The 26,934-nt window shown below is 41.0% G+C and overlaps 2 long non-coding RNA genes across 2 annotated transcripts; one reads left to right on the top strand and one right to left on the bottom strand.

Annotated features, from left to right (window-relative positions):
- Positions 1-4,671: 4,671 nt before the first annotated feature.
- LOC101722871 (uncharacterized) lies at positions 4,672-9,744 on the bottom strand. Its single transcript, XR_206202.3, has 4 exons — positions 9,567-9,744; positions 9,278-9,345; positions 6,808-6,883; positions 4,672-4,908 (listed from the first exon to the last, which is right to left on the bottom strand). It is a non-coding gene; the product is annotated as an uncharacterized LOC101722871 (long non-coding RNA).
- Positions 9,745-9,756: 12 nt separating this feature from the next.
- LOC110346264 (uncharacterized) lies at positions 9,757-21,781 on the top strand. The gene is made up of 3 exons (XR_002390191.2): positions 9,757-9,928; positions 10,127-10,309; positions 20,365-21,781. It is a non-coding gene; the product is annotated as an uncharacterized LOC110346264 (long non-coding RNA).
- Positions 21,782-26,934: the final 5,153 nt, after the last annotated feature.

Raw genomic sequence — 26,934 nt, forward strand, 5'->3', positions numbered from 1 at the left:
AGATAGGTGAAATTCGGGTGCAATACTTAGTCAATTATAGTTACCAGCGACAGCTCTGTAATGCCGAGTGCGTGTATTCATATATGTCTATATGTAACACATACACAATGATTAATGCGATAGCTCAGTTTTATTTAAAACAGCAATGACATGTATTTCAATTACTAGTTTGTACTTTGTAAGTATATAAGTCACAAGCACCACCTAGTGACGGTTGATACGGCGTAAGCAAGACTGTGTGCATGTGGATATGTACCATCTAGACTGTTCAAAGCTCAGCTGTGCTTCCTAGGATAACTATAATTCACTAAGAGTCATTATTTGGAAACAGTTAAGTTTTCTTGCAAACACCGACAGCAGCTTTAGTTTGCATGTGAAGGAAGTCAGGCTCGGCCTGGCCGAGCAGCACATCCTGGAGGCACTGAAAGTCAGCTTTGAGGACCCGGAGCCGAGCCGCCCTGAGCCTCTCCCCTCAGCCACGCGGCCGGCTTCCCTCTGGCGTCTTCTTCCGCTCTGCATCTTCTGCACTCCTCACCCTACTTCTGATAAAGCTGTAGCCAGTGCCTGTCTCACCCGCTCTTGCAGATGTGTGAATGGTGGTGAGGGGAAAACAAACACCAAATACAACATCTGGTGCTTGTCGCCAGCTAAGAATCAAAACAATGTAAACGATAGGTTGGAGAAAGCCAGCTGACACCCTAACGTGAAATACTACGTGAGAGGCAGGCTCCGTAGGAGTCCACTCATCTTCTCTGCCGCGCTTGGAACCCTGCACGTTGCTGCTCCCTCAGACTGACCTCCCACGAGCTCCCTCTGTGTCGCCTGATTTCTCAAGATTTGGATGGCTTTGCATGACTAAGGCTGAAGATGGATTACCCTCCTCATCTGGTTAATGTGGCAGTAAGCTAACTTATGTTCAAAGAAATATAATCATTCCGGAAGTGGAATAAAAGAGACAATAAAGACAGCTAGAACCATCTTCCCCAGTATGTGCCTGCCGGGGAGGGATGATGGCTGTTCTGCTCTCCACTCCTCCCCACCAGACGTCCCTCTTCCCTCCGACAGGGCCTTGCAGGATGCTGGCCGGCAGGTGGCTGTTCAGTACACTAACTGCCCTAAGGACCCTCGGAAGAAATCTCGGAAGAAATGAACCCCATGCCAGGTAAGGATGAATAAATACACCCGATTTCTACTCGCTTCTAATCAAGGGTGTGAACAGAAAGACTCCTTGCCAGGCCTTAGAAATATGAAGTCACTGATGGTCCTCGAGCACCCTTATTCAGGTGCTACTCTCTTACCAGTGTCAGCAACGAACTCCGCCCTGTCCTGTCAGCAGGCTGCATTAGTGTATCAGGGAACTGGTATTTGATAATAACGACAGCCAATATTTACACAGCACAGTGGGTAAATGAGCCAGGTACTCTAAGTGCATTTGTACAACATGTACACACACATATGTACACACAGAGACACACACACAATTTAGTCATTAATGCAACCTCCTGGACTTGGCATTGATATTACTCCCATATTTCATTTGAGAAGTGTTGAGTGAGTTGGCCACGCCATGCACCTCCGCGTGGCCTCTCTGGAGCACTCTGGCCTGGAGCGGTGTGTCCTCAGGAAGCGCCTGCAGGCTGTGTGAGGGAGCTTCTGGAACACGTGAGGACAGAGTGCTGATCTGGGTCCGTGCTAGCTTTGGAGGACCAGGCGGCCCAGCCTTATGGCTGTCAGGGACACTGAAGGAACGAGGCTGGAGGACGCGTGAGAGTCGAGGCAGGAGGCAGAGGGGCTTCCTGGCACAGATGGCAGTCCTCAGTGGGGGGCTCCCACCCCAGCCTGGCCCCTGAGGTGGCAGGTGGCCTGGCCTCTGTGTGGCTCTCGCTGGGTTAGGGGTTGCACGGCTCACTGTCGCGCTCAGCAGCAGGCAGGAGGGGCTGCTTGGTTCACAGCAGTTCCGTACCCAGGGACTTGGGCAGAGGGCCCTGCCCTCCAGCACCCAGATGTCCCCTTCTAAGTGTGCCCCGCTGTCCCCACCAACCTGCTCGCTGTGGGCAGACAGAGCATGTGTGCTTCCTGGTCCTCTTTCCGTTTCTTTCTTGGTTTTTCTCTCGAAAATTCTGAGAAGATGCCTTCTGGCCATTGTGTTTTTCGTGAGGCTATTGCAGGGCTGCCCATGGGTGCTCTAGGTGGTGACTGGGTTGATGCATGTTTTGTGACCTCATCATGCGGTAGTGAGCCCTGCTGAGTAACTTCGTGACAAAACTGTGCCCGAGGACTGTGCTCTGGGGACCATTTAGCTGCCTGGAGCCTGGGAGCCGGAAGCCCTGGCCCTCCATAGGAATTAGTAAAAAAGGAGATGTAGGATTAAGTGTGACACTTTTAAATAGGTCTTAAATCCTTTATCCTACATAGCTCTCAAGGGAACTGCTTAGTAAGATTCCAATTTTTTTAGGGGAGAATCATATGTGTGCAAACACAAATGCACATGTATGTATATATAGACACTTTAAATTTTATTGTGCAGCCTTGCATTTCTCTTTCTAAAACAACTTCCTTTCGTGATATTTCCTTCATCTCCCTCCTTCTACAAAATGAAATTTGCAATGTGTTCTGGAGCTCATGGCCCGGGCCTCTGCCTTTCGTGCTTTCTTTTCACACTTTGTCTTTTGGCAAAGAGAAATAGTACTTCCTAGAAAAATGTGAGGAGCTGGGCGTGTCCATGCCTGTAATTCTAGCACTCTTGGAGGCTGAGGCAGGAGAGTCACAAGCGCGATTGTAGCCTGGGTAATACAGTGAGACTCTGTTTCAAAATAGGAAGTAAAGACAGGGCTGGGGATGGAACTCAGGTGAAGGCCCTGGGTTCAATTTCCAGTTTCCAGTGCCACACACACAGACACACACACACACACACACACATTCACGCACACACGCAATGCAACTGGGAAATGCCATGAGTTTTCCTGCCTCTATCTATCAGTAGGAGAGGCTGCAGTTGCAGGATGGCCGAACAAATGCTTCTGGCCCCTGGGTCAGTGCTGCAGTCTGAGCACCCTTGCCAGCTGTGTGGCTGGGAAACCACCAGCATTTCTGCGGTGCTTTCTGAGCGTGTGCCGACTTTGACACGATTTTGGTGTGGTCACCATCACTGTGAGTGCCAGTGCTCTCGGGGAGTGCTAATGACACACAGCCGCATCTTTACCAGTGTGTACTTTTGGGGTCCCCAACAGGGGCCTCAGCACCCCGTGGCTCCAGCAGTTAGTGCCTGGGGTGAGCTGGGTGAGGGGAGTCCCTGGGCTCTTTGGTCTTCCAGCCCTGGCTTCCCTACTCAGAGTGAAACGGCTCTGTCCAAGTTGGCTTACAGAGTCACTTAACAGTTCCGGGGCCTCTACCAAGGGAGACACAGAGGGAGTGAGAGGGATCAGCACACAGGCTTTAAATGAGCAGATTCGCCACCAAAGCTGCATTTTATTTCTTTGGTCTAAGAATTCAGGTCAAATGCCATCTTCCAATGACGCCGTGTGGCCCCTGGACTGATAGGATGCTACCTGACTGTATTTATAAAAGCTGCATTTCTTATTAAAATTTAGTTTTTCTTTTCTTTTCAAAACAATTACCAATGGCATATTGTGTAGTGCTTTAAAATCTGCATATGGCCAGGTATTCTTGCTTCTCACTCATTCATGCATTGTTGAAATAATGCACACTTCCAAAATATTTGTGTTTGGTCACGGAAAGATCTGTGTCCTTTCAAAAGCATTTTCCTCATTCCCACAATAGCATAGAAGATATTAGTGCTCCAATAAGAAGTTCTCAAATTCAAAATGCAAGTCCCTGTCCCAATTTAATCGATCTAGGATGGAGCCAGGGGGCTGCATTCATGAAGCCTCTGAGGTGATTTTGATGCACATTCTCAGATTCTTCAGGAAAGCTTTCTTTTGGCTTACAAAGCTCTTATCCAAAACTTTGAATAAAAGGAAAAGACAACCCAGGGAAGCAGTGTTTGGGGCGGCACTGTGGTGTCATCACACAATGACAGGCAGCGCTGAGAGGCCTTTGGGCTGCTCCAGGCAGGGCTGGGCCTGGCCTCAGTGGATTGGAGCTACCACTGTGTTGAGCAACCCTGAGCCATGTCCCTGGGACCCTGTGGTTCAATGTGCAGGGAACCTGCGGCCCTTGAAGACCGCACGCTGGATTTCCTCATGAGCATACATCAGTCTTGGAGCGCAGGAGGCTCTGCTCTTGGCATGTAATCTTTTGGGAGTTTTTTTCTCATCTAGTATGAAAACAGAAAATATACATTGGAGTTGAGAATTTAAAAAAGCAGAGAAATAAAAAAAGCTTTCAATAATTTAATAAAAAGCATGTGGGCAAATGTGAGCTCCAGTCACTTTCTATTTATATTTTGAAACCTTTGAATTTGCTTTTAGGAGGAGAAGCACAATGTCCTTTGGCATTTTCTCCCTCTCTCTATTTTTTTAATGTGGAGTCTGTCATTTCAGAGTGAAGTGGTAGCACTGATTGTCAGACCCATGCGAGCAACTGCACTTAGTAACAATGACACATGGTCTGGAGTGGAATTGGGCTGCCACTTGTCACCAACCTTAAGCACTTGTCTTTTCCGGTACACAATTATACAGGAAAAAAGAAAGAAATGTGAGCACACTGAGATATAAAAGTATTATTTTATTGTTCTTTTGGAATTAACAGAATACAAACACAATCTCCCTTTTGTCTGGTAGGAAGTTTAGTAAGTTTCTCGGATTAAATGGCTTTCCTCTTCTGTGAAGGGTCTGATGTAAACCCTTGTACCAAGGCTTAAAGTCTTAGGTCTGTTGGAAGTCTCCATCCATCAGTATGTGTGTCAGCGGATGAAGTCAGCGGCTGATGTACCCTGTCCATTGCGCTCTGTGAAAAAGCATCCAGCCACACAGGCAGTTTTCAATGATAAAGGAAGTCTGGGGACATGAAGGCTCATCTGATGATAAAATGCATTTTCTAATTGGCAATATTTTGGAGCAACATTTTACTACTGTGCCTTTCTGAGTATTTTTAAGTGCTATGTTTGATGAGGTGGTGAAAATGAAAGATGTGAATTTTCTTTGCGAGTCTATCTTTAGTTGCTTCCATGAACTGAAAAGTACATTTTCATGATTCAAAAAGTGTGTGTTCTAAAAAAAAAAAGTGTGTGTTCTATGTAGCTTCTATTTGAAATAATGTTTTTACAGAGTTGGCACCAGACAAATTAAGTGACAGGAAGTAAAATTTGTTTAACATCCCCCAACACACTCATTCTCTTTTATCTTAATTTGATGTGCATCTAAAAAGTAATCTCCATTTCGTGATAACAGGTACTAAGTGTAGAAGGGTGTATGTGCTCTATTAGCCAGCAATTATTTGGCACTTACTGCATGCTAAACTGTGTACTCTACTCAGTGAAATGTTAGTAAGATGGCGTAGAAGCAGGAGATTGCAGACAAAGTATATCTGGTCTCGGCCATGCCCTCAAGGGGCATGGGAGGTGCAGAGTGAAAATGCTCCGTGGCTGGGCTTCGTGAGCTTGGGTTGAAGGCACTGACCCTGCATACTCCTTGCAGGCCAGTGAGGTCTTAACAGGCTTCCCTTATAGCTCATGTTACGAAGTTTGCCAAAGGAATTTGCTAATGATTTGGCAATGCTGTTGAAATTGCTGGGTTGCTTTTCATCCCAGTTAAGCTGGCAAACTTTCTATGAAGCATTTTAAATCCACATGGCGGTATTCTCTTCTAATAATGGAGGCCCCAAAAGACTGGTCAGCTTTTCTTCAGTGTCTTATTTTTACTGTTGCTGCTGAGGTTGTGGCACATTTAGCTACTATTTTCAAGACCCTAATATGACTATAGAAAATGAGTTGATGAAAAGGTACTTAAGGTGAATTTTGACATTTTCCCTTCAGTTTGTATAACTGTGTTTAGTCTTTGGCTGCTTGGCTAGGCAGATCACACTGTCATTATTCATGCTTCTAACGACTATAAGGTTTAGACTTAAAAGCACATTGTAATAAGGTTATGTCATGTTATGCGCTATAGAATAATATAGCCTTTTGTACATGAGCAAATGGTAACAATAAAAAATAACACAACACAGCTTTCCCAAGGGAAAAGTGTTAACTGGAAGAAATTCTATCTTTTTCAACAAATATAAAACAGAAATATGATTGTTCTTTGTTTGTCTAAACTTTTCTTAGGCTAGCCCCTGTGAATAAATCAGTTGCTCTATGTTCCAGGCTAGAACTGTAGGAAGATTACCAGCTCTGATGGGGCCTCTTGGATCTGTGAAAGTGGCCAGCACTTCATAGGAGGGAGGCTCTTTCACATGTACCTCTGGCTGAAGGTTGGTTTCATATATTAGCGTTTTTTTCTTTTACAACCTGGTTTTAATTTCCTTTTGCTACTTTCTATCTCAGTGTAGATGATTTTTGGAGTTGGGCTATTATATCTGGCTTCTTCCTTCCTTCTTCACAAACTACCAACTCAGATGTCTAGAAACTTCTTTATTTGAGTACAGAAAAGCTCATTAGCTTTTTCCTTAAAAGGAGTTTTGACAAAAATGAAAAGAACGTGGAGAAAATGAAAGCAAAGCAACTGTTCCTTAGGCTTATCAAAAGTTTTCCATGTTAGATGACTATAAAAGTCACTTTAACAAAGTTAAAAACCTAAAACTAAATATGGTTAATCCAGATTCTGGGTAATCGAATAACTCACTACCCTATCACGGTAGGTGAGAGATAGTTCCTCTTGGTTTTTAAACAATGCCTTGGGAACAAACCTGTCCATAGATCTGATCACTGCAGTCATCTGATGAGACTTGAGGGTCTAGGGGTCAGGGTGCCTCCCGTCCCATCCTGTTTGCAGTCCAAGAAAACAAGCCAATAAAAGTTAGCTGGGTTAATTTTTTGTAGCTGATACTATTGGTACAATGCAGAGTTTATCATTTGAGAGGAGGGCAAAATCATAACAGATAGAAAACAAACACTATACTCACAGAGCACAGAAACATACAAAGCCAAAGAAAACATTGGCCAATCACAGGAGAAAATAATGTCATGAAACAAGCTAAGTGAGGAGGAATTCGTTTTGCTTTGGAAAAAGTGGAGCCATCCTGTGTATGGTAGTATATTCTTGTTAACTTTCTGTAAATTTTTAACCTAAAATTCCTTCAATATTTTTTATTTTGATCAGTAATATTTAAGTGAAAAAATGCTTTTGGGTAGAATAACTATTGAAGGTTTAATGTGCCCATAGCTTAGGGTTTTTTTGTTTGTTTGTTTGTTTACCAACATCAAAACTAAAAGTCATATAACTGAGCAGATTATTCTAAAGATTTCATTCTCACATAAACAAACAAATATTTTACAGACCAAACCAGAACTTCATCTGTCTATTGTTATTTACTATAAATTTGGCTTTTGGTTAAAGTATCTGAGCAGTGACAAAGAATAAAGAAGAAAAAACTTTAAAATACAAGTCCATGAATAATTATCAAAAAATGCTTTGTTGTGCTTTGAGTGCATGAAATAACATGTCTTGATTTTGAAATTTCACCAATCTTATTCCCCAATTAAAATTTGTTATCATAGTGCTAAGTAGAAGTTACAAGTGTTCTAATTTTTGTTACTATCTAAATGCCATTGATATAACTTTAATTACAACTTTTCAGCAGTGAAAATTTTTTTCTCCAAAATATCAAAACTTTGCTAGGGATTAGGTTCTGAACTCATGTCTTACTTCATTTATAACATTGGTGTATATAGTGAACATTTTTAGCCTTAATTTCCTTATTTTTCAATAGAAGACTAATAATAACAAGAAGTATTTATTGGCTACTTATTTTGTGCCAAAGACTGCGTCACTCTCTTATTGTTTATTAATAATAAATAATAATAACAATATATCAGTATATTATTCTTCTTTTATAGATGAGAAACTTGGGGCAAAGAAAGTAATTTGTTCAGAATCACATAGTAGAAAGTAAGGATTTGAATCTCGGAAATATTGCTTCAACATTACCTCTCCAATTTCTTTCTTTCTTTTTTTTGGTGGTACTGGGGAATGGGGAAAATTAAACCCAGGGAATTTGAACTGAGATACATCCACAGTCTCTTTTTAATTTTATTTTGAGACAGGTTATCGCTAAGTCATTCAGGGTTAGCTTGAATTCATAACCCTCCTGCCTAGCTTCCCAGAGTGCAGGGATACAGTACTTCTTCATCACTAAACTACTCTGTCTTAACATTGTTTTAAGTATAAGGGAAAATTCAGGTAGACATTCCTATACATAATGGATGCTTCACATTTATGTATGGGTTCAGAAATATCTATCAGATTTCATCATATTCTTTAACCTTTAGACTTACATTAAAAATAATTACAAAACTGTATAATATCTATCCTGATAAATTTTAAATGTGAAAACCAATTGAGTCCTTCCCAACTGAACAGAAATTCAAGCTTATTTTCATCTGGAATAATTTATTTCAGGCTTTCATGTTCTGGACCTAAATCAATATGTGTAGGAATGCTAAGCAGATACAAGAAAGGAAGCTGAAAGAGAAAATAGGAATTGAGTTGTGAATTTTAAGTAAGGATATTACTATTTAATTATACTAGTATTCCTTGGGCTAACGTAAAGCCAGGTAGGAATCCATAGCAAGCATGGGGAATGGTCAGTTAAATAGAGATATTAGCATGTTCATTAAATGGCTTTGATTGAGCAACCCATGAATATATGATTTTTGAATAATTTGCATTTGCATAGTTCCTTTTATAAAAATACTGATATAGTTCATCTCAAATCATTAAACTTCCTATAAAGCAAAAAAAATTTTTGACAAAAATTGCTTTCTATGCATGGATCTTGGTGTTAAGTTCCTGAGATAATTCAGAATACAAAAGTTCTGGTTCCTGTGCTCTGCCATTTAGATTTTCCCACATCATGGTTTTTAAGAGAGCAAATTAATGTTACATTCTTCAAATCAATAACTCGAAGCATAACATCTTAATGTAAACCATCTCCAGAAACTCATTCCGCTTGATCTTGTTTGCCTTCTAAAGCCAAAAGTATATGTGTGACTTTCTAACCTACGTGAGTGATAAATTATAGTTGGGACAAGAAATTGATTCTGTCCTCCGTATCGAGGGGTAGACGTTGACTAAAGCATGAGATAGAAATACACCGTTTTATTTGCCTATTTATTGAAACAGCGTGTAGGAAAACAGCACGCTTCGTCCCCACTCACCTTCTGTCCTTCCTTGCTTATCCTTTATGCTCCCAGGGCTCTTGGGCCTCAGAGAACCCCATCCACGCCTGTGAAAGGTTTATGAAAGTTGTAGTCAAATATGCACAACACAAATATACACGTTTAGTGTGCCATTCAGTGCTGGTTAACTATCTCCTTCAGTTGAACTCTTTCATCACCCCACACAGAAACAACGGACCCGTTAAACAATTTCTCGAGTCCTTCTTTCCTTCAGCTCCACTAGCTTCTATTCTACTTTCCACCTCCTGGAGTTTGCCGAGGTACCTACCTTATTCAAGTGAGATGACACAGTGACAGACTTATTATACCACGCAGCACTCTTTCGAGGCTCAGCCGCACTGCAGCAATGGGTCAGGAGATCCTTCCGTTCGATGGCTAAACGGCCTTCCGTGGCGTGCGTTTATCCATGGGTCTGTTGGTGGGCACGTGAGTTGTTTCCATTTTAGAAGGCAGTGAGGACTGGAGCCCCGAACACTGGTGGGAAAGTCCCTGAGTGCATGCCCTCGTGTCTTCTAGATCATGCTCAGAAGTAGACTCGCGGGGCGTGTGAAGATCTTCTATGTACTTAACTTTCTAAGGAGCCGCCAAGCTGTCGCAGTAGCTTCATTACTTCACATTCTTACGAGCAAGGTACAGGGCTCCCCCGTCTTCTCATCGTACGGCTATTGGCCCTGCATTCCCTTCTTCCTTCCAAATCATCACCGAATGGGCCTAAAATGGCTTCTCACTGTGCTTTGATTTGCAATCCCTAACAACTAGTGATTCTGCCTGTGAAGAATGAGTTTTCACAAACTTTCCATGGGCCACATTGATGTTCTTGTCTTACAGCTTCACCAAGCGTTGAAAGTCAAAGTTTAATTCTTGAAACTTTCCTGAGAGTAGGAAGGGGTAACTCTCTGTATGACAGGCAGCAAAATGTGACATGAAACACGATTTATAAATGAGCAGAGACTGAGCTGAAGATTCACACCCTCCCTCATAAGCACTAAGACCCTGGGCGAGCTCTCTAAGGTGAGAAGCATTTCTGGGCATGGGTGTGGTTGCTTCACATGAGCCGGGCACCTGTGTGTGTTCGATGCTGGGTTACAGTCAGAGCTTGATAAGTATTTCCTGAATCAATGAGCAATGCTTGAAATATTAAATTTAAAAAACCTATTCTCATTATCAGATAATCAGAGGCATGAACCCTTATGTTAAAGCAGATTTAAACAGCAGATCACAATTTATATATTGTGACTTGAAAAATATGATATGAACATAATGTGTATATCTAATTGCATTATCAAAATATATGTCAGATAAATAATATTCAGCTCAGAAATATTTGGAAGTTACAATATAACATTACATTTCAAAACTTCCACAGAAACAAATTCTGGGTAGCTGAAACAGAAAACCATGTCTTTCTTCGGTTCATAGTGCTTGCATTTAAAACAGTATCTCCTAAGTAAGAATTTAATTGTTTTCTAGTGACCAAAGTAATGAGTTACTAGAAGTGTTTGGGGAACATATTTAACCGGACAGATTTCAGCATTGCTATCTGAGTATGCCCTCTTCATTTAAAAAATACAAGTAGTTTCAGTGACTGCACATATAATATGTGGAGACAAGCTATCTCCCCACTTCTTCCCTTGGTTTTTCAAGTATTTTGAGCAATTCCTTTGCATTTATGTCTCTGATTTTTGCAACTGATGATTCTTCAAAGCCAAGCACAGAGTAAACGGAATGTCTTTGTACTAAACCATGAAAATTATGTAAACTGACCAATATACTACACATAATTCAAACTCCTGAGTTTGTTTGTTGAAACAAGACAAATTAAAAACAAAGCTGTATAGTATTTACTTTTTAGACAGGTAACACCACTAGTTGTAAGGTAGTGATTTTACACAGTCTTAGGAAAATCATCTTTCAAGTTTCCTGCTTTGAAAAAAAAACTCATAGATTTCCAGTTCTACAGACTTATTAACAGAATATCCTTTCACCTCAGAGCAGATGTATTCTTAGTGGCACCTTTTTAGGAAAGGCTGGTTTCTTGTGAGGGATAATGCCTTTTTGGAAAAATTTCATACTCACTGTCTGAGGGTTTTTATTTTTGTTTAAATTTTGCTTGACAGAGTTCTCCTCCCAGTCAGTACACCCTCTCCGTCTCTCTAGGTGGCAGCATTTGCCTTACACACCGCTCCCCTCTGTCCTTTGGGCCACCTCCTTTATGAAGGCGCTTTGTGACTAGCGGCTGGCTGACAGATGAGGCAGGCGGAGTGTGAAAGCAGAGACCATTGTTGCCTGACTCCTATTGGTCTCTCCTCAGCAAAAGTACTAAACTCACCAGCATGAGCTCACATGCACCTATAGAGGGGCTGCACTGCAAGAGAGATGAGTCATCACCAGGCAGAAGGCTTTCCTCCTCCTGCAGCCCCATCCCAGGATGTTCACACAGGGAACTGGTGTTCTTCTCTCTTACAATAATATCACTGAGGTTTTACCCACCTGGCTGAAACCTCAATGCTCAAGTAAATTTAAAAAATCTTAGTTTTCTTGTCAAAGTAATCTTTGAACACATGTTTTCCTTTGTTACTTACATAAAAGCAGAAATAAAAGCTCCAAACTTTCCAAGGTTTGCCCATCTCTGAGGCAGACTGGTGGCAGGAAGTGTGGGGCTCAGGGGTGCTGGAGCGTACCACAATCGGGGCACTGCTCATGCTGCTGCTTCCGACCCCGCATCCAGAAGGGATGCTGCTGCTCCACCACAACTGGCTTGAAATTCTTCATAACTGTCGGACAAGAAGCCCTGTGGTTTTATTCTGCACAGGCCCCAAAAGATAGGTAGTCCTTCCGGCTGCAGATATTTCAACTCAACAATACCTACACAAAGAATAATACCAGAGACTCCAGGTGCAGTCAGCATAGCTCAGTGGTAGAACACTTGCCAGAGATGTGCAAAGCTCTGGGTTCAACTCCCAGGATGGAAAAAATAATAACTACAGGTAATTTCTATGTTGTTAATGAAATATAAAGTAGATGCAATGTCACATGATGGCTAAGACCTTTAGGTCTAATAAAAACTACTCACCTAGGTTTCTTGAATGTTTGAAATAATAATTTTCCAAAAGTATTGACAAGTTTTCTAAATTCATATCAATTGAGAAAAAATGACTGATGGGATGGAAATAGAGCTCCTTTTTCTTTAAAAAAATTTGGATGTATTTGAACACCTGTGTTTCTGTGGTTCCAGCTGGAATCCAAAAGTCCAGTAGCACATGTAAGAGAAGAAAGACTGAACTGAAGTCACCTTTTGTTTTGGATGAAGAATCTTGTAGGCTGCTAGTATGGTTGGAGAAACACAGGATGGGCTGCTAATACAGAAATACAGTAGCTAAGCAATGAGAGGGAGAGAGAGAGAGGCAGAAGAATATTCAGATAATTTTTCTATAAGCATTTTAAGAAAAAGAGCACTAATTTATTGCGATTCTGGAAAAAATCCCATGGTTATTTTCCATTTAAAGCAATGATGTAAGACAGAATGTGTACTATTACTGCCTGAAATAGTTGTTTAAACCATTTAAGAAAGTTAAAGTTACATTGTAACGTATACCTAAAATGTACCAATACACTTACTGTATAAAAAAGAAAGTTAAGGTTAGAGTTGCCACTTTAATTTTATGAGTTCATAAATTCAGTTTACTTCACTGACATTTAATTAAACATATCTTTTAACAGTGATTCACTTTTTGTGTGTTGAGTAAGTACACAGCTAAGCAGCCCAAATGACACCCGTCAATCGAGGGAGAATACAATGTCCAGCCTCCTGTCTATCCCATAATTGTCTCCCTAGATGCCAGGGTGGAAGTCTGATTGGTCTCAGCAAGTCATGTGATCCCTAGTGGAGCTTGTTGGTACAGAAACATATAATTTAAAAAATATCAGGAGGGAAGAAAGGAAAAGAAAGGGGTGGGGAAGGAAGGAAGGAAGAAAGCAAGGAACGAAGGAAGAGAGGAAGGAAGGGAGAAGAAAGGATGGGAAGAAACAAGGAAGAAATAAAAAAGGAAAGAAGGGAGAAAGGAGGTCAGAAAAAAGATGGATGGAGAAAAGGAAGGAAGGAAAAGTAAAAAGAAAGTTTCTAAATATACGTGGAATACTCATTTTCCTAGAATGAGCAGGAGTTAATGAGTTCTAGGTTTGGAGTACTGCAGGAAGGAATACTAAATTTTAATTGTTAGAATTGCGTATGGGTTCCTCTAAATTTGTAGACTGTGTGCTTAAAGACACGTACCCTGGAGGGACGTTCTATACACACCAATTTAGGTTAATGGGAGAGATGTAGGGTGTACCCATCCTCCTCTGGTGTTCGACCTAAGGAAAATCACAGTCCTCTGGGACAAGGGTACAGTAATCTCTTTTTATTTTGCTGGGTGTCTTTGGTCCTGGTTTTCAACGTGAGCCCTTTCACTCAGCAAGTTGCTGCACTACAAACTTACACACATGTACAGGAGCAGTAGCAGTGTTTTCTCATACACAGAAAGCCATGTCTTACTCAGACTTGTCTTGGGGCCTTCAAATACTCTCAAAATAAGAGGTGACTATAAAATTAGGAGGTTGTAAAGAAAATGCCAAAGGGAAAAAATAGCATTTTGCACCAAATAAATGAGAAAAGGATACTTTCCTGACTCCATGGTTTGGACAGAGGTATGAGTCATGTCAGACTGGGAATAACTCAAGGAGATAAACAGAGAAGTTATCTAAACAAACAAGTTATAATTCTATTCCAAGATGACATTTATAGGAACAGTCATTTTTTCCCAAGCCGATAGAATATCAAACAATGCGTAAACATTGAAATAAATCGCATCTTCTAGACATACGTGGAAAGGAAAGGCATCGCAGTGAAATCAGGCACATGTGCGTTGCACATAGTTTCTCTCTGAGCTATGAGTCTGTCTTTTTTTCTCAGTTGGGAAGATACATCTGTTTCTTCTCCCTCATTTGATATGATCTAGTAAAATCCAAGCTTTGGAGACATTGCCTGGAACATTAGTGCTTCCTCGATTTCTCAGCACATAAATCTTGCTGAGTGCTGGCTGGGCAGATCCAGCTATGAGCTAACCTGGCCCAGGGCACCCTCATCTCTTTGTTCTCTCCTCCGAGACGCTCTGTAAGCTGCCATCCCAGCACTGCGGGACTCATGACAGTTGTTTTCCCAGTTCCTCGGGATGGAGAGACACACTCTGTTGAAAGAGGGACAGACACGCCATGGGGTTTGTATTGTTGCTGCATCTCTGCATTGTGGCCCTGTGGATACTGAGTTCTGAGTTGTAATTAAATTTCAAATAATGCTGTAGTAAAGACCCGCAAGCCACACAGTCCTTTGCTAACTTCCTGCCACCAGCGCTCCCGTGACTCCTCCATGTCGCAAACCCTTTTTCTTTACTTACCTCTGTCATTTTAAGAGGGCTTAACAGTCGTGGTCCTTTCTCTATAGCACACTCATCACTGTAGTTTTGAAATTCCTTTTTCAGTTTCAGAGCTTTCACCACCTTGCCACCAGGGTAGAAGCACCGATTAGCTGCAGGTGAATTCTCCCACTGTAAATTGTTGGCTTTGGGTCGGGGCATTTGTTGTAAAAGTGTTTTTATTTGGCTGAGTTGACTAAGACGGAATGAATAGCAGAATAAACCATACACAATACCTGTCATCCTAGCACTCTGGGAGGATGAAGCCGGAGGACCACCAGCGGCAGCCCAGGCTGGGTGATCCAGCGACTCAGTGAGAACCTGTCTCAAAAAAAAAAAAGCCTGGTAGTGTAGCTCAGTGAGAAGGCCTTGAGTTCAATCTCCAACACTGCAAAATAAAAGAAAATGAAATCCCAAACAGACCAAGAAGATCACATACATAATTGGAGGGTTGCGTGTATATATTTGATTGCATTTGCATATCACACATTGCAGTTTGGACTTCTGCGTGACCAGCTTTGTGTGCACGTCTCACATGCAGTTGCTCACCACTTGGCACTCGGTGGGTGGGTCCTTCAGTGTGTTTATGCCCTGCTGCTCCCTCGAATTTTTGGAGAAGGAGCTGAGGAGTTTCAGAATCCCCTGAGTCCCCATATTGTCTCGCTGGTCTTGACTTCCAGCAATGCTTTCTTTCTGGTTCCAGGCCTTTGGGTGCATTGTTACTGGTAGGGAGGGCTCGTTTTTATTGCCCCGAGCAGACTCGGTTTTGAATCGACTGGTGGTTTGGACAGAGACCAGATATTGCAAGAACTGTTCCAGTGTATGACGATCGCGCAAGATGCCTTATGAAGAATAATCATATGCTTCCCCACTGCTGCTCATTGTAAAACAGAGGTCTGTTCTTAGGGGGCAGTCTGGCAGGTCAGTGCACAGAGTTGATCTGTTTTGGTGACAAGAGTGTAAGGATTTTGCCTCATTCTTAAGGGATGTCTAGGCCAGGCAGAAGCAATCCTAGCCTGCCTCAGTGCTGAAAAAGAGAGGGACTAACTCAGGGGTTATGTAAAAGTAAAGCTTGCTGCACATTTTCAAGCATTGCTGATGCTCTCAAATGTCTCCAGTGGCCTCTAGAGCAGGTGCTAGGGTTGCAACAGCCATGGAGTTTTTCATGCACTCCCTGTGCAGTAGTCATTTACTTTGTGATAAGTGTGGCATAGTTACGTGTTGCATCATGACATTTGGGTCAATGACAAATCACACAAACAATGGTGGTCCCATAAGATACAATGGAGCTGAAAAATTCCTACCACCTAGTGACATCCTAACTGTCCTAACAGCGTAGCAAAGCACATTTCTCATGTGTGTGTGTGTAGATGCCAGTGCAACCCTACTGTGCTGCCAGCCCTACGGAAGTACAGTACCTACAATTATGTACAGGGTGTGATACTTGATAGTAAGTGACTATATCACGAGTTTATGTCTTTACTAGACTATACTTTTAGTGGTATTTTAAAGTGTACTTCCACTTACTAAAAATGTTTATTGTAAAGTAGCAACCACTTGCATCTCATAGTAATTACATCAAGAAGCCCACCAAGTGACCCACCTATACCACGGAGGTAGTGTAGGTATATTTTGTGACGATTGCCAGTGATAAAATTGCTTAATGATGTAGTTGCTCTCCAAACATATTCCCATTGTTAAGTGACAAATGGTTACTATTTAAAAAAAAACAAACAGGATAAGATGTTTAAGGAAGTAAGAGAATGTGTTTACATAATTACAATGATGATTTCTTCCTTCTGTTCAATGCATACTTCTGAGGAAAGTTATGTTTACCGTTACAGTAATTGGCTATCCCATGATCTTGATCTAAAATTCTTCAACACAGCGGCTTCTAGACTCCTACAATTAAGTTTTTGTGATATCTTCCAAATGACTAGGTATTTTTAGGGTCTGTGGTCCTGTGAGGGAAGATTAGAAAGTCTTTCAGAACAATAGAGATCATGTTTAAGCCCTAGCCCAGGGCCCAGGCATGGGCATAATCTCTGACTACAAAACAGCCAGGCATTCTGACATTTCTCTGTGGTAGCCAGAGTGTGTAGCTTTGTTTTCTGCAGACTGGCGCCATGCCATTACTCTATATCCCCCTGAAATAGCATTTCTTTTACCCGTGCCTTCTCTCCACGGCTCTCATGCTGGTTCCAGGCTGAGCAGAAGTGGCCCAGTGCCAGCTCTAATTAAGCAGTAAGCCACTCGAGGTGGTACATTTCTGGAGATTACTGCATGCCTGTCTTAAGTGCGTCACTACTCAAGAAGGGCAATCACCCTTTAGAAAACGCATTCTCTGAAGTGACTTACTGCCTTTCGGGAGGGGAACTTTTATACACTGGAAAGAATAGAGGACTGGTGTTTCCCAAGCACCAGACGGCATTCTCTGTGGGTGGCTTCTTAGTCCTCTGGAAAGAGGAAGTGGTATTTGCCTGGGAACTTCTCAGTTACCGGTGGTTATCCTCTGCAGACCAGTGCTGACTACCGACACACTCGTCCTGCCTCACTGCTGGTCTCGCTGCTGCTCAGTGCGCATAAAGGGTACAAGTTTTCATCTGAGGTTCAGTGTCATCACCAAACACCCTCTTTCCTTCCTTCCTTCCCTTTCTCTCTCTTTCCTTTCCTTTCCTTTCCTTTCCTTTCTTCTTTTTTGGATTTTTTGAGACAGGGTCTTACTATGGACTCCAGGCTGACCCTGAACTCTAACTTCTAAGTTAGAAAGACCCTGACTTGTGTCTTGGAAGCCCTTTCTCAGGTCAGCCCCTACCATGTTATAGGGACACTTGGGAAGGACAGAGCGTGCCCTCCTGGCTGCTGCCAAGTGCTGTGGAATGGAAAGGCAGCTCACAAACACATGACGCTGTGTCCTCATCTGCCTTCTTCACCGGATCTAGCACGTTCTACTTCTGGCTCCTCCCTAAAGTCAAAATGACCATGTCAGCAAAACATTTTCAATCACTTTAGGGCCTGGGGCAGGCATGATAGTACAATTGAAGACACTCAAGAAAGAGGGCTCCAGAGCTGCTTTGGTAAGTGGCAAGGATGATGGGATAAGAATGTTTGAGGTGAAGGGGAGGATTTTGAGAGAGATTAATGGCAATGTGTCTTTTACTGTAATGTTATTCAAAATATTCACCTTAACTCTCTTTTTTGATCACACCCATATGTGTTAGATACCAGAAGTCCAAAATTTTTGGAAAATTGACCTATTAGTATAAGTAACTACCTTAAAAATTAAGTAATAGAAGTAAAAGACTTAAACTTTAATATTATTATTATTTTATTATTGGCCTGATTTGTATTTGCATAACTCATTTATTAAAAAAAAATCTGGGACCAAGGGTGCCACTCAGTGTGAGAGCACTTGACTAGCATGTGTGAGGCCTTGAGTTTAATTCCAAGCACAGCAAATGTTAACTAATGAATTAGAAAATGAAAATAACAGTTCTGGAGCCCATCCTCTATGTGTCAGGCATAATTACAGGGCTAGTAACTTGGTAGCAAATGACATAGACAAATGCTGTCCTTTTAAAGCTTATGTGTGGGTAAGTAAACAAAAAAATCAAAACAGAATGTATGAGCTATTGGTAAGTGCTTATGATAAAAATTAAGCAAGGAGAGGGGTAGGGAGTGTCGGTTTAAAACAGGTTGACTAAGAAAGGATTGCATGAGGGATAAGCTGTGAGGCCACTAGATGTGCAGCTGCTGTGAGGGGAAACAAGCCGAGACTAAGGGTGTCTTCCTCCAGCGGCAAGAGAAGGTGCTAAAGGCACGAAGCAGGCTGTGCAGTGTCCTCCAGGCTGTGGTGGAAGGTGGACCGGAAGGTAGACCAGAAAGCCTGAGAGTGACGCGACAGGAAGGCACAAAGCCTCCCCCACCCCAGATGACAGTGGCACAGTCTGATCCCAGTTCTACATGATTTCTGGCTGCAAGTGGACAGCAGGCTTGGGTGGGTGGGGAGGAGGAGAGATAGCCGGACACTGGTTATTGACACTAGGTTAAATAATATACTTAAATGTGATTTAACTTCATGGTAATTGGGGAAAAGACGATAAAATGTCCTTTCACTCATAAATATTATATTGCACAAACTTTGTTAAACTTTCATGAGAAAGGTAAAATATATTTGAGTATTAAAAAGGTGTAGAAATGTTATTTTACTCAGGCCACTGGCTAAGACCTAGCCAGTCTTTGGAATAAGTTTGAGCATGTCCATCTGACTAGTTCCTAATGATTCAGCTGTGGGTGCACAGACATGTGCATAGACATCACACACAGACAAGCATCGATACCTATAGAACACATATACATACAGTCACAGAGTACTAGTACATGTAAATTGTACACACACATACATGAGAGAGGGAGAGAGGGACAAACACACAAATGTGGCAAAATGCTAGCAACTGGTAAATCCAGGGAAGGGTATAGTATGGGTCCATATTTACTATTCTTGCAAATTTCCGGGTAAGTGAAATTTTTCAAAATAAAATGTGAGAAGAAAAATGTATCATCACATATTCAGTCAAAGATGATTTTTCCTTAATTCATAAATATACTATGCTGAAATAAAATAAATAGGACTTTGGCTGTGGATCCTTACTCGAGTGTTCCTATAGTACTAATCGAAACACTATCAAGTTAAACAAAATTACCTATGTTTGAGGATTTGGCCATTTTCTAGATGATTATTTTGTAACAATACTTACGAACATTTACAGAAAATCTCATTTACCTGCTAAAATAATTAACTTCAGAACACTTGCTAAGGGGAAGTGGGTAGAATGAAATAAACAGAATATAGCAGCTGCAGTAAGTTGAGTTCCTGCCTAATATGCACATTGCTGAGAAAAGTGATTTCATATTTGTGTTTTAGACAAGAAACATTGATTGCTCCATAAACAAAACAATTGATGTGGACAATAAGGCTCTAGACAGTTGGTGTATAAAGCCTGTTGTCAGTTGGCTGTCGCTAGTTCTCTCATAATTCAGTCTGTCCTTGCATTTTTTTAAACAAGAATGATGTTGACATAATTTTTAAAAATGTGTTTATTATCAGTTTTATTTATAAAAAGTCAAAGCTAATGTAATAAACAGAAGATAACTGAACAAAACCATAGAATAGTTAAAATCATACAATACAAATAATTTTTATATTTAAAACACAATAAAACTGTTTATTTCTACTATAATAAACAAAAATTTACAGAAAGACACTCTTTCTATCTTCAAATTTTTATTTATTGATTAGAACCCTCTTCCCTCAAATCATAGAATATTTCTATAGGCCATTATTCATGATAATAATTTTGCATTTAATTTCCAAGACATTTTTGACAATTGCAAAGGTTGTCAGGCAAATCAAATGTTAGCATTAAAGTAAAAAAGACTAAACTATATTTAAAATATAGTCTCTGAAGTTTGAAAAAAGTTATGAGGCCAACTCTATTTTAGCTCAATGTATTGTTGTCTTTACTATGTTGAGAGAATTAGATTATGAGTCATTTATTTCTATATGTTGTCATTCCAAGAACTGATACATGATGATGATTTATATTTTTGGTATAGGTGGAGAGATAATGGAAAATATTCTGGAAGACAAAGAGGAAAAACTCTTGAAGACATAGGTATAGGCAAGAACTTTCTGAACAGAATCTGAATTACCGAAAAATAACATCAAGAATCAACTAATAGGGTCATATCAAATTAAAAAGTTTCTGCACAATAAAGGAAACAACCAACAGAGTAATGGGACAATCTACAGAATGGTAAAAAAAAGTCAGCTATCTTCTCCAGAGGAATAACATCTAGACTTCATAAAGAATTAAAGGTATTAGTTTTAGCCCCCAAATAAAAGAGCCAATTGAAAAATGGGCAACTGAAATGAACAAACATAATTTGGAAGAAGAAGTACAATAGTCAATAAATAAATGTATGAAAAAATGTTCAACATCTCTGGCCATTAGGGAAATGGAAATTAAAACATTGAGTTTCCATATTACTACAGAAAGAATAGTTATCACTTTGTTCTATCTGTTCCATGGTAACACAGTACCCTGAGAAAGCAAGAATCAGCTCATTGCACCCCTACTCTGATGAGAAGGCTTCTGTTAGGAAGAAAGCTTCACACACAGTTCGGTCTACCTTCAACTACACAGTTTGCATTTATCTTCCCTAACACTGGGGCACATTTTATCACCACTGGTATCCATGTACTATTCAAAAAAAGAGTTCCTGGAAAATGTTATCTGTCTGACCTAGTTCTTGTCTAAAGGATTTGGACACATAAGCTTGGTTATGAAGTCCACTTGTATTAGCTACTACTGCTGAGCTATACTCCTAGCCCTAAGTTGTATATTTTAAAGGAGAATTTTTATTTCAAGTTTATTAAATAGGCATGTTCAGTTCTTTTATGATATACTCAATATCCAGAATACATCTTCTATTTTAAATTAGCTTTTGCTTATCAACAACATTGAGCTTTTGTGACAGTTAAGCTTAATTGTCAACTTGCTTGGCTTGCCAGCGGCTTAAGGAATTTATAGCACACTTCTGGATGTGTCCTGATGGGTCATGGAGGTGGATCTGGAGTACTACATCTGGTCCTTGTCCGCTTCCTCTCTGGCACTGTTCCTCTGCTCTGCTTCCTGGCCACCATGAACAAAGCAGCTATGCTCTGCCGTGCTTTCCTGTCATGATGTTCCTGCTGTGGCACTAGCTAACCATGCACTGAATCCTCTGAAACCATGAGCCAAATTAAACCTCTGCTCTAAGTTATGAGTGTCGATATTTTGTCAGTGACTGGAAAGCTGACTAATATCTTTCCTTATGCTTCTGATTTTACAAGTAAGCACTTTGGGATGGTTGGCTACTTAACCTGATTCCTTGAGCAATATTCCTGACACATTTTCCCACCTGATCTCTGCTCATATCAGCGTCCTCACCACCTGCTGTGGCAGCTTCTGCAAGACAATATTGTGACAAATGGGGGACTAATAGGGTTTATTTCAGTGGCAAAATCACTATCAACATTTTTTCTCATGAAAGTAATAAATATCTTTGTGTAAGGATCCTCTCTCAATACACATATAATGATATTTTGCTTTCTTGTTAAGCTCTGCAAGACTAAATAATTGAAATATATGCCTATATGTACCTATATGTGGAAATTCCTCATAGACTAAAAATCTACTACAGTGTATTATTTATCATCTTTCTGACTTCTGCATAATAATATTCTTTTAAATCACAGATTCTCTTTAGTAAATATCCTTCTTACAATTAAAATTCTAAAATTTGAATCTGCTATTTTTTCCTAGCCTCTTGGTGAATTTATATTTCTCCGTGGCATTGAGAATATCACACACTGTTCTCACTATATGAGGATTAATCTTTCAAATTTTATATTGTTCAAAGTAGGAGAAGTTCTTGGAGCTGGTTATCTGTTTAATCTGATTCTGGGATTTCAGGAAAGCTCAAGAGTCAAGGATTGGAATGTGCATTACTATTCTAGCACCATGTGACTCATTAGCAAGAACTTAGAAACTTAGCACCCACTTCTTAGTTCCTGGCTTTGTAGTTCTGGGTAGTGGAGCAACTGGACTCTGCTCTTGGTATCACCAGCCCGGAATCAGGCGTTTCCTGGCACAGCAGTCTCACGTGGTTCTCAGGGCCCTCTTCCCAGGTCAAGGGCATTGGCAGAACGTGCTTCCTCACGGTTGCACAACTGAGGTCCACGTTTGCTTGGTGGCCATCAGCCAAGGCCCCTTCCTAACGGAGGCTGCCCTCACCTTTCAGTGAGTAATGCTGCACCCTCCAATGCTCCAAATCTCGAACTGTCTCTTCTGCAACCAGGTGGAGAAAATATTCTGCTTTCAAAGGGCGGCTGTGATAGGGAGGCACTCAGCAGATAATCTCTGTTTTGGGGTCAATTGATTGGGACCTGAATTGTGTCTGTAAACTCCCTTCACAGTGCTGTCGAGATTCACACGTGGCGAATAATTGGGAAGAAAATGTGTGTATAACAGGGGTCGGATTCACAGGGCAGCATTTTTCTTAGAGTTTTGCCTACTATGAAATTTGCTTCTTAAACTGTCTTGAGTAGGAACTACATTGATTTCCTATAAACTGCCTTTAATACATTTATTAATCTGGATCAAGAGGTGGGTCTTTCAATCTCATTCCATGATTTTTTAGGCAGGTGTTTAAATGCCATTTCTCTTTCTGGGTGAAAATAAAAAATAATTTGTTTTTAGACACCCTCCTAGTTATAAGTATAACTGACGTGCCTATTCAGAGGGGACAATGGAAATAAAATTCTGCAGAAATTCAGGTTCTCCAATTATCAGGTACTTTTCAATGTCGCATTCACTGAGGTGCCAGAGGAGGATGGAGGTATGCCAAGGGAGCTGTGCTCAGTTTCCCGGTGATCCCGTCTTCCTTTGCCAAGGTAAAGAGCTGCGGAAGGCAATGTTTAATCGGGCCCGGCCGAACCACTCCAGCGCGGCCGGCGTTTCCCCTCATCCTGTGGCACCGCTGTGGCTGTGCCCCTTCTCTCAGGCCCGCATGCCTCTGCGCCTCCTTACGTCCCTCTCCAAGGCTTCAGCCTCTAACTTAGCCGACATCTTGCCGCATCATGCATCTTCCTAAAATGTTGCTGTCGTCACACTGCACTGTCCTGGACAGGGCAGGTAGAATGCAGCAGAGAGAGATAAACTGGGAGCCAGGGCGTCTGGACTAGAATCTCGGTACAGCCGCTACCAGCTGGCGGCTCCGGATGTATCCGCCAGGCCCGCGTTTCCTTCTGGGTAAATGAGTGTAGAAGAGTCCCAGTGAGCCTGCGACCCTAAAATCCCACCCACCTGGGGTAGAGATCGCCATCCTCTGTGCCCACCTCCGCGTCCTGCATCCTTCCCTCGTCTGAAGGATCCACGCGGTCTGTCTTCCCTCCTGACTGACCCGGAAGCTGCTTCCTCCGAATTATCGCTGACCCCTGGCTGGTTGGATTCAGTGTGCATTCCCTTTAAAGGGTATTCAAAGGCCAAGTGAATTTAATTTCCAACGGCCATGTGCCACTGTGTTCGAAGATTTTCTCTCAGTGCTTTCTCCACAGGTTCACACCACGCCCCATCTGCCTTCCTGGGTATCTTATTCTCCTTCTTGCCTTCTGCAGTCTATTTTAAAAGCATTCCTTCTTCGTCCCCTTGTCCATTCACTCTGTCCCTCCAATTCCACCCGTGTCTCCTCTCTGTGGAGCCTTCCTAGATGTGTTGAGCTTTTACTTTGCTGCCCATACATTCAGAGCCTTCACCTTTGTCTCGCAGCTTAGCTCTTACGGATTGCTTAAGTAATGATGATAGCAACATTAGCTGACTTTACTAAATCCTCACTACCTATTAGGAAGCAGTCTAGCACTCCGTCTTCCTTATCTAATTTCTTACCATTGCAGCCCGCTGACATTCAGCCTCTCCTCTTTACCCTGCAGGGGCCCGGATTTGCGCCCAGGGAGGGGCAGGCTGACCAGGCAGCCACCCCACCCCGGGCATGTGGTGCTCTGCTCCCGACCCAGGCCTCGCCAGGCCTACTCCACGACCACCCCCCCGAGCACACCGAGGGAGCCGGTGTCCGTGTGTTTTGTTTGTCTTTGTTTTTCTTCCCAAGTGAAGTGTGCAGTCAAGGACGCTGGCTTGTATTTCTCACGGACAACACACTGCCCTCCTTCTGGAGGTTGACAGCTGCTCGTAAGTTCTCAGCAAGAAATTACTGACTGAAAGAGATGAAGAAGTATTTGCTCAGGGAAGGCAGTTTCAAAGTGAGTTTTTTAAAATAATGAGTTATATCTGTATGTCATGATAAGGAAGGGAGATTAGGAGGTTTTATTAATTTAAAAAATAATATAAAATACTGTATAAAACTTTTATATTTATATATATTTTAAATTGACATCTTTTTATATTTATGCAGTTTTAAATTAAAAATAAATGAAGCCTATGATTTTTATATATATCCTTATAATAATTGTTTCAATTAACATGGAAGGAAATGAGAAGGCCATACACCAAATTTAAACATTAATTTTTAATATGCATGTGTTGGGTGAGGTTAAAGGGAAAGAATACCCTTCTTTTCTTTATACTTCTTGATCAAGTGAGCTGATAGGCAATAGGTAAGATGTTAGAATTTGAGAATAAAGTGGAAATATTAAAAACTGAAATTTTGTCCTCCAGTTTTCTTTTTAAAATATTTTTGTCCATACTTAAGGAACACGATATCATTTTCTTGATACACATAGATGTAAAAAATATTGCTATAGTGAAATGAACATCCACTATCTTACCTAATACCTATTACTGATTTTGTTTTGTGACAAGAGGCTTTGGAAATCTAATTTAGTGTAAATCCCAGTACAGTGTAATTCTTTTGGCTTTATTTAGAATATTTTTATAGTACTTGTCCTGAAATACTTGTTTTCATTTTCTCTCTTATGCCCATACCTGACACTGAACAAATAGAAGTGGATTTTTCTTAATGTCCATTGTGAAAAGAGCATTACACTGTAGTAATTGGAAAAATAGACAATTTTTTGGCATGTTTCTTCAGCACAGTTTGCTCCAAACTCGCAAAAACTGTAAGGCTGACATTCAGGATTGTGAACTTTACCTCCAAATACAGTCAACCATACCCATCTTAGAGTGCTCACACTGAGGTTGTTATTGATTCATGGGATTTTAATCCATTAATTAATTCAAAAGACAAAACATGGGAAAATATTCCTCGATCTTTTTCTTATCATGTCATGAACAATGACAAATGACAATGACCCAAAAAACCATGGCCCAAATCAGCATTTGAAGACAAGAGCTGAAATTCTGAGATGTAATATCCTCAGTCATTGTCTGTGAAATTCCTGTAATTAGCATGACTCTTGGAAAATGTCATTGGATATTTGATGAAACAGGGCATGAACTCTGTCTGGTAGTTTGGGGGAGCCTGTAAAACTACCCAGAATGACGCCTGGGAATTTTAAACTACCAGATAGTTCTTATCTAAAAACCTCAGGGAGAAAGGCGTCTGTCCACACTAATGACTTCTGTTAGCAGGTTTAAGCCACTTAGATCAATATATTTCCACCTTCCCACCACCTAAATTCTACTTTTTAGATTAAAAAAAAGGTGAAGTGGGAAAGGAAGACATACTGATCCAAGTTTGCATAACCAAAAGGGAAAACCCGACATATGAAATAACATTTTGGAAAACTACTTTAGTTCAAATACCTTGTTATATTTTTAAAGTGTGCTTAGAGATACCAAGAAGTAAATTTTTATAGAATACTACTGACAGGATTAATCACACATTAATCCTTTCTTGACAGGATTAATCACACATTTTTAAGAGAACAAGGAGAATTAAATTGAAATTAGAGGTCACAGAATAAGAAACTTTATTAACAACATCTCAATCCAAAATCACTTCTTCATAAAGACCTTTGAGAAATGGCCATTGTTTCTATAATTAGAGCACCATTATCCTTTCTCCTACATCCATCTTGACTAAAGATCAATGCAGAGAATAAAGATAAATACTGTGGGAGAAAGGAAGACTTTTGAAGAGGGTGTGTTATAGTTGCAGAAGGAGTGAAAAATCACCTGTTATAACCAAGGGTTTGCTCTTTGATTAAAAGTTTTTCTAGAACAAATAACCTGCATGTGTATCAGTGTGTGTAACTAATGCAATTAATCTTCACGCTAGATTAACTTGATAAAATATTGACCTAATTTAGGATTAAGAGATTACCAGTAACATTTTGCACTGAAGGCTGCAACACGCCTCACGTTCAGCGCAGTGAGGACTGAATTAACCTCCAGGCTCTCTTCATCCGGGCATTTCTGAGCTGCTATTGGGGCGTTGCGGGGTTGACCGCAGACAGTGAGGCCCAGCAGGCTGCTCCTCCTCCGCTACGCTGCCTTGAAGGTTCAGAACCTCACAAAGGGAAAACAGATTCAAAGAACATTCTGGAAATGTCCAGCTCCTGCTTGTCAAATAAGTGTTTTAATTTACTGGTAAAACAAATTGTCTGGAAGCACTTAAAATATTCTTAGTACAAGTACAAAAATACTATTGTAAATAGTGTGTAATTGT

Source organism: Heterocephalus glaber, unplaced genomic scaffold, assembly GCF_053883595.1.
Source record: "Heterocephalus glaber isolate CG9 unplaced genomic scaffold, H.glaber_assembly_v1.0 deba00001688, whole genome shotgun sequence".
NCBI classification, from domain to species: domain Eukaryota; kingdom Metazoa; phylum Chordata; class Mammalia; order Rodentia; family Bathyergidae; genus Heterocephalus; species Heterocephalus glaber.